This window comes from Mus pahari, chromosome 2, assembly GCF_900095145.1.
Source record: "Mus pahari chromosome 2, PAHARI_EIJ_v1.1, whole genome shotgun sequence".
Lineage (NCBI taxonomy): Eukaryota > Metazoa > Chordata > Mammalia > Rodentia > Muridae > Mus > Mus pahari.
Window position 1 is genome coordinate 34,384,773 of NC_034591.1, and position 20,359 is coordinate 34,405,131.

The window sequence follows — 20,359 nt, forward strand, 5'->3', positions numbered from 1 at the left end:
GTGTCAACTTGACACAGCTGGAGTTATCACAGAGAAAGGAGCTTCAGTTGGGGAAATGACTCCAGGAGATCTAGCTGTAAGGCATTTTCTCAATTAGTGATCAAGGTGGGACGTCCCCTTGTGAGTGGTGCCATCTATGGGCTGGTAGTCTGGGGTTCTATAAGAGAGCAGGCTGAGCAAGCCAGTGGAAGCAAGCCAGTAAAGAACATCCCTCCATGGCCTCTGCATCAGCTCCTGCTCCCTGACCTACCTGAGTTCCAGTCCTGACTTCCTTGGTGATCAACAGCAGTATGGAAATGTAAGCTGAATAAACCCTTTCCTCCCCAACTTGCTTCTTGGTCATGATGTTTGTGCAGGAATAGAAACCCTGACTAAGACAATAGCCTTTTCTTAATAAATTTGAAATACACACACACACACACACACACACACACACACACGACACTAATCTTGTGCTGTTAAATGCATACAACTCTTCAGTTGATAACTGTCTTCATTTTGTGATGTACGTAAGAATTTGTGTTCATCTAAGCTATTTTCTTTAGAAAGGAAATAAAATTGAAGGTGTCTTGTCTCCTCCTCTATCTCTAATTCCTAAGAAAATGCTAAAGGGGGGAAATTGATGATTCATTTCCTTGACTGTAGTAATAAATAATAGGTGATGTTAGTAGGGTGGTGGTGGGGAAACAACCTGTCTTAACATTTTTATATGAGAGCTTTAAAAAGCTGCTTAAATGTCAATTTGTGCTAAATGGCAGCCTTGAAAGGAGGTCTACAAAATTAACTGTCAAGGTTATAAATTCTAAGAAAATTCTCAAGGCTTAGGTCACACAGGTGTCTGCCAGTAGCAGGTCATTTTCTAGTTAATGACATTTTGCTTGTCAGGAATAATCTCTAAACAGCCAAACCTTATTATTCACAGAACAGGGAAGCTAAGTTATCCGTATCCTTAACAAAACGTGATAAAGTGTGCTGTGGCCCACCTTTTATGCTGCCATATTAATGGGGAAGATAGACATGGGAGCAGCAGTCAGATACAATGGTCTCACAGAGCCACAAAGCATCTTATGAATTCTGGACAATGAAGGGAGGTCTCTGGCCACAAAGGAAACTCACTTGTCACTCAAGGAATCTAAGTGGATGACATATAATAAAGATGCCAAATTTTGCATTTTTAAAACAAAAATGAATGCTTTTACATATAATAATCACAATTATACATCTCATGGCCAACTTCCTCACCCCAAGTTCCTAGCCTGCACATTTAAAATTGATGGAAGTTTGGGCATGTTTCTGAATGACTCATTCTGAAAACTTGCTTCGGACAGTTCTAGTAATTTAAAGTATAGCTTTTGGCTACAATCAACTTCTAACATAATAATTTAAGTAATTTATCTGGTCAATTTAAAGCTATCTATAAGGTCCTTCCATTCTCCCCGATAAGCTAATCCCTATATTTTGGAACTGATGCCTACCATGAGGAAGGTGTTTTATTGTCTCTGTGACTAGGTGGCAGTAGACCAGACAGGCACTGGTCTGTCGGCTGCTTTCTGTCATACCCCTTGAGACTTCTCCAGCATTCCATTCTAGTTGACTCTGATCCCATATACATATAGCTTTTAGACCTTCTTCAGCTCTGTGATATTCTTGACCAGTGCCATGTCATGCTTATTTGTTCTCAAGAATGTCCTAGGTTGCCCAACGTTGTTAAAGATCCCAAGTCATTTATAGTTCATTCTTCCTTTCTTTCTGCACAGACCGAATCAGCTTTCCACTCCCCACCCCTACCCCCACCAAGGCTATTCTATTCTTGCCTAATGGTAGCATTCTCTTTTGGTAAATGTCAGCCTGTGTGGTAGTAGTGAGAGCTGTCTGCATTCTGTTGTTCACCATTTCCCTCAGCTCCTTCAAAGCAGGGAACCAGACCACCTGGGTTGTCCTCTGGGGAGCTGGCTTTCATGTTAAAAGTTTCACATTCTCCCTCAGAATGAGGCAAGCCCGGCACTTCACAGGCCAAGCCCAAGCTACATTTTTAGAAGAAGCAAGAAAATTTTCTTCCTCTGAGGAGGGATGGGGGTTGGGTAAAATGTTGTGGGACAACCTTCACATGATCTAAGTGACATAGGTCACAGAAACAAAAACTCTACCCTTTATAATCCTTAGGCTCTCAGTCCATAAGCAAACAGCTTCCAGGATATGACTCATTAAATGTATTTAGTTCTAGAAAGGATTTGCCTACAATTCCTTCATTCATCTTCACAACTACCATGAGCTGCTTTTCTGAAGCTTCTCTCAAAGGGGTCCAGTGGGCATTTTCCTACTCTGAGTGTCTACCTTTCAGTTGCACCCTACCCAACTGAGCTGTATCCAGAATTACACCTCTTGTTCACCTAAGTCTGGCCTCTTGCCAAATTCTTTCCTCCTTAATTGTGGATTTGTTTGGGAGGCTCCATCAGACAGACCCTCTCAGGTCGCCTGTCTCTTACTTTGATCCTCTGCATGAGTTTGAATTCTGTACATTTAAATTGAACTTATTTTTCAAAACCAAAATTTCCCCCAGGCCCTTTTTATCTCAGGCATAAATCGTAAAACGGGAATAAGCATTTAGGTCAAGTGGCCCTCGGCCTTTCAACAGAACCCAGTCATTGTCGCTGATTGTAAGGGTTAACTGCCCACTTCATGTTACCCACAGCCAGTGATACTAAAAGCCAGACAGTGTAGGATATCACCCCTGGTGCCTGCTTTCTTACCTGTTAGTTCCTTCCCTGGCTTCCTCCTCTTTGACTTTCTCAAAAATGGGGTGGTCTCTTGCCAGCTGAGTGCTCCCAGGAACCGGTCTGAAGCCTCTTTCACTACTGTAATTTTTGTGGATAAGTTTTTTCATAAACAGAAACATGATCCTTCCTTCCTTCCCCATTCATTTTCATTTATGTTGTCAATGTTCCTTTTCGTTTATATTTACTTCAGCTTAGAATGCAATAGTTACAAATCTGCTTATTTCACATGTTGTAGATATAACCTTCCTAAGTTTTCATAGGCCATAATTTGTCAAAGATTGTTTTTAAAGGACATTTGGAATTCCCCAAAATGTGCCTTTTAAAAAAATAAATAACTTCTTAAAGGATAGGAAAAAAATATTTAAGAAACATAGCATGATGTTGATATAAAGTCTTGTCTGTCTCTTTACATACAACCTGAAACTAAATTTAAAAACACCTTAAATCTATTTAATTCTAACTTAAAGTTGCCATCTTGATAAGCCTTATGATTTAATTCAATTTTGACACATCTCCCCCCACCCCCATTCATCTTTGTGGTTTAAATCACCACCAAATTCACTATCACAATGTTCAACGGCAGGCATTTTTCTCCCTTTCTTTTAGAAAATGGAAATTGAGCAATGGCAGCTGTTGGTTGCAGCTATGAGAAAAGAGGCTTCTCACTGGGAAGTCTGTACTGTTACAAAGAAATGTTCATCAACTTTTATGTCATGAGCTCAGAAGGATTCTGCTATCAAAATAGACAATAAAGCCTACCTGAGATGCTCAGCTAAGATAAAGTTTAGGACCCTGAGACCCCCATTTGTTTTTAGGTCATACACACTTCCCTTCTTATAATAATTAACTTTCTAACCTAGTTTCTTCATCTTCGTGTAGTATGTACACTCCTTTATCTAAACAGTACCCCGAAGCCACTTCAGAATCCCCTCAATCCCTCACCTGCTTTAGACTGCATGCACTCTCCTCTCCTAACAGTAACATAAGTTTTCCAACCCTGTTAATAATTGAGTTTAGACAGTTTCTACTAAAATGTATCCCCAAGGCATCAAGGTATAAATCATAGAAGGGCAGATTCAACTTGAATAGGATTTGTGTGGATGAACATTAACACAAAACTGTCCTCAAATAATGTGTTAGGGAGAATGTCCTTCATATTATGATCATATTATTACCTATGAACAATTGAGTATGCCTGTAATTAAGACCAGATGCATTATGGAAAGACGCATTATGTGCAAGAGAAAATATGAATGTATCACTTAGTATATCAAGAAAAATGGAGAATTGCCCGTGATACTCCCTCCAGCTATCAAACTCCTTCTCTGGAGCCCCATAAAATGAGTCCCCAAACAATGAGAAAGGCTCTTGAAGACTCTCATTCACTGGCTCACTGGCAGGCTTAATAGTATAGCCCTCTATAGTATACAGCAACTGTGGCTAAACTTCAAATAAAGTCGTGCTTCTTTTGCAAATCTGTGTGAGTTCCTATTTTCAGTTCTTTGGATAAGAAGCCAAGAACCTGGGAACACTTAGCTCAGGCCCTGAGCACTGCTAACAAGACCTCATTCCCCCAAAGTGGAGTGTTGTCATCTTACTACTAAGCATACATTTAAATAAGCTTAACAAAAGTTCAATAACAGATTAAATAACATTGTGTATACTTCTAAAATCACCTAGCAGTGGTTTGTGCCATGTATTTATTCTGTCATTAAATTAAAGTTGTAAGTAGATATTTCTGTAAACGCTTGAGTATGTGAAAGGAGACCATAAAACATGGAAAGGAGGATTGCAGGCCTGAAAGGGGATAGGGACTCCACAGGAAGACCAACAGAGTCAACTTATCTGGACCCTTGGGGCTCTCAGAGTCTGAACTACCAATCAAAGAACATACATGTGCAGATGTGTAGCTTGGCCTTTGTGTATTTCCTGGAAAACTGGAATGGGAGCTATGCCAAAAGCTGTTGTCTGTACAGGGGATACATTCTACTAGCTGGGATGCTTTGTCTGGCCTCAGAGGGAGAGGAATTGCTTAGCCTTGCAGAGCCTTGTAATGCCAAGGTGGGGAGAGATACCCAGGGGGCCCCTACCCACTCAGAAGAGAAGGGGGAGATGGAGGAAGGAATGTGGGGGGAGGTGGCCAGGAGCAGGCAGTGAATGGGATAAAAAAATGAATAAGTTAAAAAAATAAAATAAAATAAAGAAATCATAATACTCACTTAAAGATATCTAAAGAGAGCTACACTGAGAATTTTTTGGTCAATAATAAATATATAACTATACAACTAAGCATCATTTTGCAGTCTTCACTAAGTGCCTGTGTAGTGGAAGCGAGTTCAGTATAAAACCGTCACTGTTGCCATCTTCTGATAATAATAAACTTCTTACTTTATGTTACATGGGAAGGGCTTTTCAAATACCATCACAGTCCCCCATGAGGCTATCTATACTCTTTCAGAATGTGACTTCCTTAGTTGCAGATGTAACCCATTAAGTTTAGGTCCCTCTGAAATAGGCTGTTCTTTGATTCTGATGTAACTGGTGTCTATAAGAACAGGGATGGCACACACTGGACACACGCTCCTATGATGATGAGGGGAGATGATGGAGGGAGGCCTCTAGACGCCAAGCAGGAGCGGGTTGCAGGCAAACACCAAAGACTAGAAGACCAATAAAAGGATCCCTCTACAGGCTTCAGTGAAGCATGCTATGCTCTGTCAATTCCCTTATTTCAAACCTTTAACTTTTAGAAGTGTCAGTTTCCAAAGAAAACCTTCTCTTGTTGTAAGCTGTCTAGTGTTTGGCACCTTGTCATGACAGTCTAGGAAACCAACATGTTACCCTACTTTAGTTCTCTCAGTTATTAACTTATGAGTTAATTAACTTGTGGGTTAGGCAGCATTCATACCTGTATTTGTTTTTTGCTTGTTTGTTTGTTTCTCATCACTGTCTCAGAATATATAAAAGAAGTAAATTTATCTATTACAGTAAGAAAGGCATGGTGGTAAGCAGCTCTATGGTAGCAGAATCAGGGACTGTGACTCCTTACCTCCTCACATGTTAGAGGAAGAGGAAGCAGACACAAGACAGATTACTAATGTTGGATACTGCCCCAGGGAACCACTTTCTCCAATGAGGTTCTCCCTCACTGGCATTGTATAATTTCCCAAAATAGTGCCACCACCTGAGGAGCAAGTGTTCACACATAGAGGCCTGAGTTCCTGACTTAAAGAACTTAAAATTGAAAATCAAACAAATTTACATGAACCCATGGGAACATGTCACATTCAGACTGCAGCAAACCCATTGTCAGGGTTAGGGAACGAAATCACTCACTTAAAATTACATAGCTGGTAAAGGAAGAAGAGGAGAGCTAGAGTTTGACGTAAGATTACCTAATGTTGTCCTTAATGGATCCAGTGTCCTCCAAGACAGATTCAAGAATTTATGGTTTTTCTAGTGTCAGCTAATATTTTTTGTGATTTTCTTCAAAATTTTTTCTGCATAGGAACTTCATTTTCAGTTTGGTTGTGATGAAAAGTTTTGTTCTTTCTTGTTTTGAGATAATGCCAGTGTTTATAGCATTTTTAAAGATGTTTATTTCCACAGAGATATTATACATCAACTTCATTTGTAATATTTCCATATCTATTTTCTAATTTCTAGACTGTGTGTATTGTTTCATTGGCTCTTTTGATATAACTCAGGGGTAATTCAGTTTCTATTATTGATTTTATATAACATTTTACTAATAAATATTAGGGAAATAATAAATAAATAACTTTTGTGCATCATTGTCTCTTTCAGTTGGATTTTTGAATAGGTCTCCTAAGGTATATAAAAAACAAAAAACTTGTTAAATTTTTGAGTTACACTATATTCTTGAATTAATTTTAAGAAAACCATCTAAATAATACAAAGCTAATTTTATGTTCTTTGGTTAAGTTTATAATATTCCTCCTCCAAAATATGTAATATTTTGAATATCTAATATATTTGAAATTCTATATTTTTATATAAATAGTTTATAGTAGACAAAATAAATTATTTTTATATTTTTAAAACTATAAATATTAGGATTTCTGTTACACTGTTGTAGACTTTAATATAGTGTTCCTATACATGGTTGGGTTACCAAACTCTATAAACAATTTCCCAGCTTTACCGTTGTTGATTCCTCTTGGTGTTTCATTTAGATAATTGTATTTCTTTCCAGATTGCAGAATCTTTATCACTTCTCTAACAGTTGAGCTCATTTATGTAGCTATCATTACATTCATCCCATCTCAGGTTCCTGGCTCAACAACAGCTCTCCTCTGTGTGCACCTCTTAGTCCTCGCCCATGGAGCTGCATGTTCAGCATGTTCATCATGCTTACATTGGCTATGTTGTTTATTCTGTGCTTCTGGTAGAAAACCACATGAATTACGAAAATTTCCTGCTAGTCCTAACTTCACTCAATTTTGTGTTTTGTTGTGTTTGCATTTAAAAGCATTTAGCATCATCAAATGATCTTGAGCTCCATCATCTATAGACCATAAAAAAATCTGTTGATGTGACAACTCATGTTAATTGATTGACTAAACTATCCTAATTATTAAGAAAGTTTTATCATTGTCATGTGATTGTACAATGGGTGATTTGGAAAGACTGAAGAGAAGCACGAGCTCCATAATTATGACCTGTACTGCTGTATTTCTCGAGAGGAACTAGTTTATCTGAACTAATATTCTGAAGCCAAAGTTATGTCCATGCCATATTCTTTGGTCTTATTCAGTTTTCTTGTGCTTATCCCATAATGTGCAGCTGTTGCCCTGGTTCTGACTCTCCAGCTTTGCCTAACTTTCTAGTCATTTGGGTTTCTTACTTTTTGCTTTATCTGCTTTGTTCTACAGCAGAAATCCATTTATATTCAAGCATTGCCCTAGGCAGGATAAGGCTGTGAAACATTATTAGGTTTTACATGGGTTTTTATGGATTACTGCATGGATTCATTTCTTTTTCCCAAGTGAAGAGTCTACAATTCTGCTAAATTCTAAAGGGGATTTTATAGATATAAACGACTAACGTTTTTCCATATGCTAAATCTTCATTAAGCCAAATACTTAAAGGGCTATAAATGTGAACCATATAATTTGATATCATAGAAACAGTGTTTATTAAATTGCCTTTTGATATTATGTCATCGCTCACACTGAGGACTATTATAAATAGCTGGATGTCACATAGTCATACTTATCATAGGCAAACACTGTCCCACATCATTCTCTTCCCTTTTTAAGAGAGTTCATGGGAGATATTCCTCTTAGAACCCATTATCTGAGAAACAGAAAACTGAATGCATTTTCTTCCTATTATTGGAAATAGGTTCTTTTCACATACAATAATATATCCTGATTATATTTGCCCTCCTTCTTACTCCTCCCAGGTCTTCCCCAGTTCACCTCCACTCCCTTTGTATCTTTTATTAGAAAAGAAGAGTCTTCTAAGAAAAAAATAACCAAACTAGACACATTAAAACATAAGATGAAGCAAAAACTATCATATCAAAGTTGGACATGGTAAACCAACAGGAAGGTAAGAGGTCCAAGAATAGGCACAAGAGTCAATGACATACTCATTATCACAGTCTCCCCAAAATATAACACACACACACACACACACACTAGCTATAACTTGAGGAGACCTGGTGCAGACACATGTAGTAGGCCCTGTGCTTGCTGCTTCAGTCTCCATGAGCTCATATGCACCTTACTTAGTTGATTCAGAGGATCTTATTTTCCTGGTGTTGTCTATCCATTCTGGCTCTTACAATCTACATGGGATTCCCTGAGCTCTGAGGGGCAGAATTTGTTGGAGACTTCCTAGTTAGACCCTATCTCCATATAATGTCTGGCTGTGGATCTCTGAATCTATTCCCATCTGCTGACAGAGGATGCTCCTCTGATGATGCCTGGATAAGTCACTGATTTATTAGTATAGCAGAATATTGTTAGGATTCATTTTATTGATGCTGTTTTATTTTCTTAATCTGTAGTGTCTTCTCTTACCCTAGGTCTCTGAGATATCCAGTTTCTAATTTTTGGTTACCCAAGCAATGTGGGGTAGTAGTTCATTCTCATGGAGTGGGCCTTATGTACAACCAGACATTGATTGACTACTCCCACAAGTTCTTTACCACCAATGCCAAAGCATAATTGGTAGGCAGGGCAGATTGTCAAGGGTTTTGGGCCTGGGTTGGTGTCTCTATTTCTCTTTCAGTAGCCAGAAACGTATCTTCTATACCAAAGACACTAGAAAGTAGGGATGAAGGTGCCATGTAGGCACCAGCTCAACTTCTCCATGTTCAATGAGTTGTGTGGATGTTGTCTGCGGCAATAGGGCCCAGCTGTCAATTTGCAAAGAACAATCCTTTGTCATTGAAATAGCCTGGGTTATTTGGGAATTTCTCATTGGAACTCTTTGGTCAACAATTCAATTTAATGCAATTGAGACCAGCCATGGGACGTCTCACCTGGCAACAAGATATGACCAGCTGAGTCTCCTTAGAGCCTGTCATTAGGAGTCCTCATTATGATCACTTCCAGAGACTCTAGGCAGTTTCCTCTGCACCAGGTTTCCACACCACACCCAAAGTCTACTAATTCTAACCACCTCTGCCTCCATTCTCTCCCTCCACCTCATTTTCCCCTACCTGACATCTTCCCACTCCTGCACTCCTGTCCCCACCCATTCCTAATCCATTTGTGAAATCAAATTTTTCTTATCCAGGGGAGATCCATTGGTACCCCATAGACCTCTCCTCATTATCTTACCTCTCTAGGTTTATGGATTTTAGCTTGGAGATCATTTACTTAACAGTTAATATCTACTTAAGTGAATAATACCATATTTATCTTTCTGGGTCTGGGTTACATCACTTGCAATGATATTTTTTAGTTTCATCTATTTGCCTGCAAATTTCATTTTGTTCATTTGTTTTTTAACATCTGAGTAATATTCCAGAATGTAGATGTACCCATATTATCTTTATCCATTCTTCTGCTGAGAGACATCTAGATTGTTAACAGTTTCTGCCTATTATGAATAAAGCCACAATGAACATGGTTGAGGAAGTGTCCTTGTTGTAGGATGGAGCATCCTTTGTGTATATTTGAGTTTCCTCTTTTGAGAATTCTTTAAGTCTATACCCCATTTTTAATTGGGTTACTTGTTGCACATAAATTTACAAGTCCTTAAATATTTTCATATTTCTTTCTTGACCCACTGGTCATTCAGTAGGGAACTGTTCAGTTTCAATAAGTTTGTTGGCTTTCTGTTGTTTCTGTTATTGTTAAAGTTTAACTTTAATCCATGGTGGCCTGATAAAATTTAGGGAGTTATTTCAATTTATTGTATTTGCTGAGAATTGCTTTGTGTTCAAGTATGTAGTTAATTTTGACAACATTTCTATGAGGTGCTGAAAAAATGTTATATTCTTTTGATTTTAGGTGAAATATTCTGTAGATATCTGTTGGGCCCCTTTTGGTTTATAATGCTTGTTAGTGTCAGTATATCTGTATTTATGATTTGTTTCTCCATTATTGGGTAATGGAGAAATGGGTAGGTTATTGAAGTCTTTTGTTAGTGTTTTGTTGTGAGTGCCAATATGTGATTTAAACTATAGAAGTATTTCTTTTATAAACTGGGTTGGCTCTTGTGTTTGGGGTATACATATTAAGAATTGAAATGTCATGTTAGTGGATTTTTCCTTTGGTGAGTATGTAGTGTCCTTCCCTACCTCTTTTGATTAGTTTTGGTTTAAAGTCTAATTTATTAGATATTAAAATGGCTATACTCACTTGCTTCTTAGGTTCATTTGCTTGGATTATCTCTTTTCAACCCTTTACTATGAGGAAATGTTTATCCTTGATGTTGAGATGTGTTAGTTGGATACAATACAAGGATGAATCCTGTTTCATATCCATTCTTGTTGGGGTCTCTCACCTCCACTGACCACTCTCCCTCTAATCATTGTATTGTGCCCCTTGCAGATGCGCAGGATTGCCAAGAGGACCTCCCCAAATCTCCCAGAATCAGACTGCCCTGTGTCTCGTCGTCACCACCCACTCATTCGGACCCGCCTTCCAGACACAGCTCCGCTCATGATCAGACTGCGCGCCATTGAGAGAGACATACAAAGAGACACAGAGGGACACGCGGGAGAGGGTTAAGGGTTCTTCCGTGTCCAATTAATAAATATTCTCTGATCGGCACAAACCGCTAGGGCATTTGTTTTCTCCTTGCAGCTCATTCTAATCTTAGGATGTTTAGCCCTTCAGTACAAACCCAGTCCAAGGTATTTTCTGCCCACGCAGATACACACAAGTGTGACGCAGAAATACACATGTGGCGCCCCACATGGCAGAAACATCAGGCAGGCACTGCCGGAGCTACACGCGTGTAGTGAGTATGAAATGGTGCACCCCGGGGTAAAAAGGTATTTAAAGGCACAAATTTGAATTGAGCAATGAAGTGTTTAACCCGACACCTCATTCCTCAGGGGGCAGTGCACAAGAACGGGACATTCAGGCATTTGTCCGCAGTCCTACAGACTGTACTCAGGCAAGGAAAAATTGGGTTTAAAATAAAAATTTTTAAAATCCTCCTGGCCACGGCCTAGAGAGTAAATATACGGTAGTAATCTCCTGGAAACATACCAAAGTACAGAGACGTCTGGCTTTCGCATACTTTTTGTATTGTTATGTCTGGTGCACCAATTGTCCATGTGTCAAGCCATGTGCTTTCTTGTTTCATTGTCTGTATGAGTGGCCGTTCTGTGTTCCATGTCTAAATGTATTATAGCTTGCTAATTCGTGTTTGCTTTCACAGTCTTGCTGCTGCAGCCCTGAGGAGGCTGTGGTTTAGCCAGAAATCAAACCCAGCAGGAGGGCTCCTGCAAAAAACTGCTTTGTAAAGAGTCTAAAGTTCTGTGGTCTAAATTTAAAATTCCTGTAGTCGCTTCATTGAGTTCTTTGACTTGCTTTATAAATGCTCTACATGGCTTAAATTATTGATGTTCATTAAAGGTTATCTTGGTTATAAATGGTTAGCTTTAAATTGTTTAACTCAGGGTTAAAGTCATTCAAGGTTTAGTAAGGTGTTTTAAAATTGGGCTTTGCCTTCCCAGGTGGTGAAGATTAAGCTCAAAATGGCCCTGGCGGGCTTTTCCTTTGTCTCACAAACCGTGGGTTTTTCTTTTGTTTCAAAAACCGAGCCAAAAAAGTTCTTGTGGCCACACCCCCTGCCTTCAGGGAGACTGTCCACGTGTTGCTAATAGTAAAGATTTAATTCAAAATTTATAGAAGGTCAATCAGGCATTACAGGATGGCTTGCCTATTTCATATAAAATTATTAAAGAGTTTGTTTTTACTTAATAAATGTTAAAGGTTTGCTTCTGGTAAATTGGTTATCACTAAATGTTTTACCTCTAAGTATAGCTTATATAGCTTACATTTTATAAAAATAATTTTTATTGTCTCTGCTTTAATACAATAAGCTAAGAGTTTAAATTTTCAGCGTGGTAAGTATTACCTACGACCTATACAAAGGTTTCCCTGAAATCCTGCTCTCAGAGACCGTATCCTTTTCATGTTTAAGGTTTTAGTTATGCTAAATAAAATTGTAATATATAAAATTTTACAAAAAAATATTAAGTTGCTTCAAAATGTTTATTTATTTATTTTTTTCAGGCTTCCAAGAGATGTTAATGGGCTAAGATCTTATTTTAAGGCTTCAAATTAATTTAAACCTTTCTATTTTATTTTGAGAGATGTAGTTTCTTTGGTAAAAAACAAAAGTCCTTGCAAAAAACAAAATAAGCTTTTCTAATTGCTATCAATTGTACTCATTGGTANCTATATACTAGCTGCTNATTTCATTTATAGTTATTAAGTGCCCACAGCAATTGTTTGACATAAAAGGTCATTAATGTAAAATCATTTTTTTTCCCTTAAGTAAAATCTTGACATCCTATTGTAAAGGTGCTGTGGTACTAATTAAAATTAAAAATTCCCCTTTCCCAACTACAATCTAATTGGGTATTACAAAATTTTACTATTTGGCCTACTGCATACAATCATTTTTAGATACAATTGACAATCATCCTAAAGATAAAAATTGCCTTTATGAATGCATTTGTATACATACACCCCTTTTTACTGCATTTATAGCAGCTTTTTATTTACAACAGTAATTGTAAATCAGATCACATGTTTGTCCTTTTTAGCTTCCTCCTGTTTCAGCACAGATGATTAAACTGGGTGCTGTAGACAGTTTTTTAAAAAGGTTAATCAAGCTTTAATTTGTATATTAATGGTCTATATATCTCAGCTTAAAGTTGCTCAAATATTGTTTGTCTCTCAGATGCTATGATTCTCAACTTGTTGCAAATTGCAATTGTTTGTGCATATACAACTCATAAGATAAAAATGCTGTTCTCTTAAGAAGACTTATCTTTGGACATTAATAATTTGTCCTAGCTTGCCTAGATAAGGCCTCTTAAGACAATGCCATGTTAAATTTTCACCAAATTTCAGACCTTATTTAAAAATAATTGGCCGTATAATCTTATTTGTACAAAATAATTTGGCTTACATAATAATTTGTTATTTTCAAAGATAGTGCATGTCAAATTGTAAAAATTTGTTCTTGAGTGTCCTCAGCTTCTACCTATTTCCACCTAATGGTATTAATTCTTGAGGACTTAATCAATTACTGCAAATGGATGCTTTAATTTCAAGGTACTGCAAAACTTTTAAAAAACTTTTCCTTTTAACAAGAAAGGAAGGAAATATCCCTGTGCACATTATTTAAATCTCAATTGTTATATGGCTAATCCTAAACAGCTACCCTTATGGGGTAGAGAAAAGCTTATGTTTTCTCCACAGAATGCTGCAAGTATGACAACTTACAAAAGTCTGTATGCCGAGCTGACCTGTGAGTTACCTGAGTATCAGTGAGTAAAATAAAACTGATTTAAAGTTATATTTTTAACACTGCCTTGCTTGACTGTCTTGGTCCAAAATTAGACAAGCTAAGCTACCTTGTTTCAAGCTTTTAACTTTTAAATTAGGAACATTAGAAACTGTAAAATCTGACATATAAAGATCAATTTTAGGAGGAGTTATAATAATTCCCCTCCTTCCTCCATTGTGACCAATTACTCTAAATTCAATCTTAGACTGGTCTAGCTTCCCACACACACCTGGGGCTATGGTCTAAACCGAGACTTGCTAAATTGCAACCAATTGGAGTACTAGCTGGCTTTCCCAAGAAAGTTTGTTATCCTGTTCCCATTCAACTGTTTGGCTTTTCTCTCAGGCAGGTCAGCTACACCCAGACTGGACAGAGTGCAGCAAGTACCATTCGGATTCACCTCACTACAGGAGCCGTGACAAACTCTTCAGCATCTAAACATTATTTCGTGGTTTGGTCTTAAATAGTACTGGCGTTAGCGCAAAATGTTAAAGCTATCATGTAAAAGTTACATTAATATTCTAGTATCTACCTGGGCCTGGGAAATAGGGGAGAGGTGACATTGCATTTTCCACGAGATCTGTTAAAACAAAACCCCCCAATTCAGGTTTTTCTAATTGAGGATTTACTAAAAGATCTCTGGTAGTAAAATTAAATTCTGACTGGCCTTACACCGGAGTTCTTCCTCAAGCTACTCCTGGGCAAGTCAATAAGACACAAATATATTTTTTTGTGCCAGTCCAAAAAATTTAAATTTTTAAATATAAAGGGTGGAGATGTTGGTGTCTCTCACCTCCACTGAGCACTCTCCCTCTAAGCATTGTACTGCGCCCCTTGCAGACACGCAGGATTGCTAAGAGGACCTCCCCAAATCTCCCAGAATCAGACCGCCCTGCGTCTTGTCATCACCGCCCGGACCAACCACTGACATCGTCACCACCCACTCATTCCGACCCGCCTTCCAGACACAGCTCCTGCTCATGTTTGGACCGCGCGCCATTGAGAGAGACATACAGAGAGACACAGAGGGACACGCGGGAGAGGGTTAAGGGTTCTCCCGTGTCCAATTAATAAATATGCTCTGATTGGCACAAACCGCCAGGGCATTTGTTTTCTCCTTGCAGCTCATTCTAATCTTAGGATGTTTAGCCCTTCAGTACGAACCCAGTCCAAGGTGTTTTCTGCCCACGCAGATACACACAAGTGGCGTGATGCAGAAATACACACATTCTCTTTGTCTTTTGTTGGGGAATTAAAACTATTGATATTGAGAGATATCAATGACAAATGATGATTAGTTCCTATTATGTTGTTGGTGGTGGTGGTGATGGTAGTAATGATGATGGTGGTGGTCATGTGTGCATGTATGTAAAATATTCTTCACTTCTTTTGAATTTTCTAGTGTTAACATTATGTATTTACTTTAGTTTTTGGTACCTAACCTCCTTAGGTTGGAGTTTTCCTACTAACCATTTCTTTAGGGCTGGTTTTATAGGTGGGTATTGTTAATCTTGATTTTATCATGGAATATCTTATTTTTCTCAACTTGTGATGATTTTACATTATGCTAGGTATAGTATTCTGGGATGGCATCTGTGGTTTCTTAGAGTTTGCCACATATCTATAATATCTTTCTGGCTTTCAGAGTCTCCATTGAGAAGTCTGGTGTAATTCTGGTAGGTCTGTCTTTAAATGTTACTTGGCCTTTTCCTTTGCAGCTTTTAGGGTTTTTCTTTGTTCTATACATTTAGTTGTTTGATTATTATGTGGTCAGAGGACTTTCTTTCCTGGTTCAATCAATTTGGTGTTCTGTATGGTTCTTATACCTTTATAGGTATCTATAATCTGAGGATTTGGGTGACATCTTTAGGGAGGAGAATGGAGTTGAGACATGTACTGGGAGAAATCTAGGGTAAAAGACATGCCTTCAAAGAGGAATGCTCACTTGTACCCAGAATACCAGTGAACTTATTTATCATGGGCATAAACCCTGGGATCTCTAGACTAGAAAATCTTTAAAGTGAACACTGCAGAATGAAGGGTAGGGAATCTACCATCACAGACTCCAGAGAAAATAGAGTGTTTCTTATACTTGCCTCCCTTTTTAAGATGGTTTTGGGCTTTCAAAGAAAGCAGGATTAAAGAGAGTTTACTGGTTTGTTTTTGTTTTCCTTTCCTAACTTCAGTGAAACTGTTTGCTAACCATATGAAATTTGGAGAGAAACATGATAATCTGGCATTCTTCATGGAAGGAAATGACAAAAATGACCAATAAGAACCCAGGAAGTTGATGACTTTTGAAGGAGGAAATAAAACTTGTACAACAAAAGGCAAGGAAGGCCTGCAGTACAGGTACTGCAGAGACTGTGATAGAGGGAGCATTTGAGTCCAGGAGTTGGAGAGCAGCTGAAACAGCTTTCCAAGACCTTTTTTTCAAACAAAGAGAGGAACATTCTAGTGCTGATAGAAGTGGACATGAAATAACATACTAGTGACTGTTTTCATGAAAGAAGAGGAAATTTTAGTATGTGTTCCAAGGGGAGGGCCAGCAGCTTCTTTTTCTGATATGAACAGCTCCTGTGGAATAAAAGGAGTCAAAGAAAGAAAGAGTATTGAGAAGTGAGATTAGCTTTTCCAGGCCATACGTTTCTATGAGCATTTAACATGTAGAATCCTGTACTGGGCTTACGATTTGGTAGTATGTAACCCCTTTCTTTGGGGAATTCACATTTAATGGAAAATGCCCAAGATGACCAGCTAAAAATAGAAAAAGCATAATCACATGATGTTTTCAGCACTCTTTGCAATACTTAGAGCAGGGTGTAGAGAAGATCTGAGTTGGAGGCTGTCATAACTCAGGTTTGTTAAATGACCACATGGATTTGGTCAGGTTGGCATTTACCTTGGTGAGCAGGATGTCCAATTGAAGAAAGGGAAATATACAATAGGAATAGGTACTCAGCCCATGTGGAGAGTAAGAAAGGTGTGGGCCTGTACTTTTCCAGTGGAGATCTTAAGTTAGATTTCTGTGAAGGGATAAGAGGCCAAAGTGTGATCCCTGTGGGTGGTCCCTGTAGAGGAAGAGGAATAAACAAGATAAGCTGTGATGATGCAATAAGGGCTTGTCTGTGTCATAATATGATCAAAATCAGCAGGCTGGGTGCAGGGCAGTGGTCAGAGTGGATGGCCCAGGAAACTAAGACCATAGCATGTAAGATCTTGCTCATCCACAGATATCACTATATACAGCAATTCTGATTCTTCAAACATCATCTCCACAGAGCTGTTTATCCTGTGGCATGCTTAGTTGTTTCTGCACTGCTTTGCAATGAAGATTCATTACTGTATCTTAATGTTTCTCTTTCTGGGCCTGTTGTCGAACTCAGGTAAGACCTTCATGATAGACAAGAGTATTAGCCAGTGAGAACAATGTGTGAAGTAATGTGTTCATAACCAGCAATGTCTCAGTATATTCTCAATGCGTATTTGGTTTGAAAGAATTAAGAAATGGGTGAATTCATTTCTGTACAAGTAGGTGCTTGAAAGTGGAGTAGAATCTGGAGAACTTTTTACTTCATATAATGTTCTCATCTCAGTTCTAGGGGTGGATTTATATAGTTACAAGGAAGGGAATTGGGAACTTATTTCCCACCCCCTTATATTTGTTTTGGTTTGGTGTTAGTGCCTCTTTTAAAAAAGATGTTAATTTTAAAATATTGTATATGTGTCTTGTGGAGAGCAGGGTTGCCACAAGCATGAGTGCCTGAAGAGACCACTAAGAGGTCTCTAAGACCAGAGGGCACTAAGTCCCTGGAGCAGAAGTCCCAAGGCCTTTGTGAACCTCCAGTTGTAGGGGCTAGGAGTCAGACTCAGATCCTCTTCATCATTAGCAGTATAGGCCTTTAACCACTGAGCCATCCCCAGTCTCTAGTGCTCCCTTACAGTCTATACACTCAGTAATGTCTCCTTTCACTTCAGAATATCTTCAACCAGATGGAACATGATTCATAAATGTATGACTTATGTATTTATGTAGATAGATAATGTATAGATACATCTGTAACAATAATAGTTAGGAAGTTAGATACTAAGAATTTGAGAAGTATGAGAGGGCAAAGGAAGAATTGAAGGGAGGAGAGAGGAAGGGAAAATGATATAAAAATAATATTCAGATATAAAATTATCAAAAATAAAATATACCCAACAAAAAGAATTTTAAATAGCTATTTGAAAAAAAAAAAGCCTCTGAAATCATTAGGTCTTATATTAGGTCTTAAAGCATCAAGTCACCAAGAAGTAATAAATGTCTGATAAGATTAAGAACAGAGATGTTCTATCAGGGGTCTCTCTGAGTTGGGTCCACACGGGAAAGGCATGGACCACAGAAGCAACAGAGCTTCTTGGACACGGTCCCTTTGGGCCTTCCTCCTCATCCAGGAGGAGCTGATCCTCAGACCTCTATGCACCTTCCCCACCAGAGGAGAGATTGCCTCCAGAGAGTTCTCTGATCCCAGGACTCAGGGAAGAGCTGCTCTCTCAGGAGTACTGACAGAGGCTAACAGACTCACAGGAGGAACAAACTCCAGCAAAAGACAGCTAGAACATCTAACACCAGAGATTACCAGATGGTGAAAGGCAAACGTAAGAATCTTACTAACAGAAAAACAAGAAAGCTCAACATCATCAGAACCCAGTACTCCCACCACCATGAGTCCTGGATAACCCAATGCACCAGAAAAGCAAGATTCGAATTTAAAATCATATCTCATGATGCTGGTAGAGGATTTTAAAAAGGACATTAATAACTCCCTTAAAAAAATATAGGAGAACACAGCTAAACAGGAGAACACAGCTAAATTTTGTATTTCCTGAAAGAGGAAATACAAAAATCCCTTAAAGAATTACAGGAAAACACAACCCAAGGGGAGACAACTCAGGAGATAGAAAACCTAGGAAAGAAATCAGGAACCATAGATGCGAGCATCACCAACAGAATTCAAGAGATGGAAGAGAGAATCTCAGGTGCAGAAGACTCCACAGAAAACATGGACACAACAGTCAAAGAAAATGCAAAATGCAAAAATGATCCTAACTCAAAACATTCAGGAAGTCCAGTACACAATGAGAAGACCAAACCTAAGAATAATAGGTGTAGATGAGAATGAAGATTTTCAACTTAAAGGGCCAGTAAATATTTTCAACAAAATTATAGAAGAAAACTTCCCTAACCTAAAGAAAGAGATACCTGCCGTCTCCAGCCGCCGTAGGGAGAGGAGCCGCCGCCATGTCCACACATCTGCAGTGGATGGTTGTCCAGAACTGCTCCAGCTTCTTGATCAAGAGGAATAAGCAGACGTACAGCACGGAGCCAAACAACCTGAAGGCCTGAAACTCCTTCCGCTACAACGGGCTCATTCACTGCAAGACCGTCGGCGTGGAGCCAGCAGTGAATGGCAAAGGGGTCATGGTAGTTATGAAATGCAGATCTGGTCAGCGAAAACCTGCCACTTCTTACATGAGGACCACCATCAACAAGAATGCTTGGGCTACCGTCAGCAGCATCAGGCACATGATCCGAAACAACAAGTACTGCCCCGATCTGCATATGGTGGCCATCCGCAGGGCCAGTGCCATCCTTCGAAGCCAGAAGCCTGTTGTGGTGAAGAGGAAATGGACCTGCCCCACCAAGAGCTCCTGAGCCCCACACCCCAGAAGCAATAAAGAATCCACTGATTTGTTGGCCACCCTCCAAAGAAAAAAGAAAAAAAAGAAAAAAAGAAAGAGATACCCATGAACATACAAGAAGCCTACAGAACTCCAAAGAGATTGGACCAGAAAAGAAATTCCTCCTGACACATAATAATCAGAACAAAAAAATGCACTAAATAAAGATAGAATATTAAAAGGGAAAAGGGTCAAGTAACATATAAAGGCAGAACTATTAAAATTACACCAGAGATTAGGAAGGCCTGAAGATCCTGTACAGATGTTATACAGAACCTAAGAGAACACAAATACCAGCCCAGGCTACTNTACCCAGCAAAACTCTCAAGTACCATAGATGGAGAAACCAAAGTATTCCACGACAAAGCCAAATTCAGACAGTATCTTTCCATGAATCCAGCCCTTCAAAGGATAATAAAGGGAAAACACCAACACAAGGAGGGAAATTATGCTCTAGAAAAAGCAAGAAAGTAATCCTTCAACAAAACTAAAAGAAGATAGCCACAAGAACAGAATCACAACTCTAACAACAACAACAACAAAATAACAGGAAAGAACAATTAATTTTCCTTAATATCTCTTAAGATCAATGGACTCAATTCCCCAATAAAAGGACATAGATTAAAAGACTAGCTACATAAACAGGACCCAACATTTTGCTGCATACAGGACACCCACCTCAGGAACAAAGAGAGATACTACCTCATAGTAAAAGGCTGGAAAACAATTTTTCCAAGATAATGGTCCCAAGAAATTAGCTAGAGTAGCCATTCTTATATCGAATAAAATCAACTTCCAACCCAAAGTTATCAAAAAACACAAGGAAGGGCACTTCATACACA

General features: G+C 38.6%; 1 pseudogene; it reads left to right on the forward strand.

Moving 5' to 3' along the window:
• Window positions 1–19,077: 19,077 nt before the first annotated feature.
• On the forward strand, window positions 19,078–19,491 carry LOC110317263 (annotated as a pseudogene).
• Window positions 19,492–20,359: the final 868 nt, after the last annotated feature.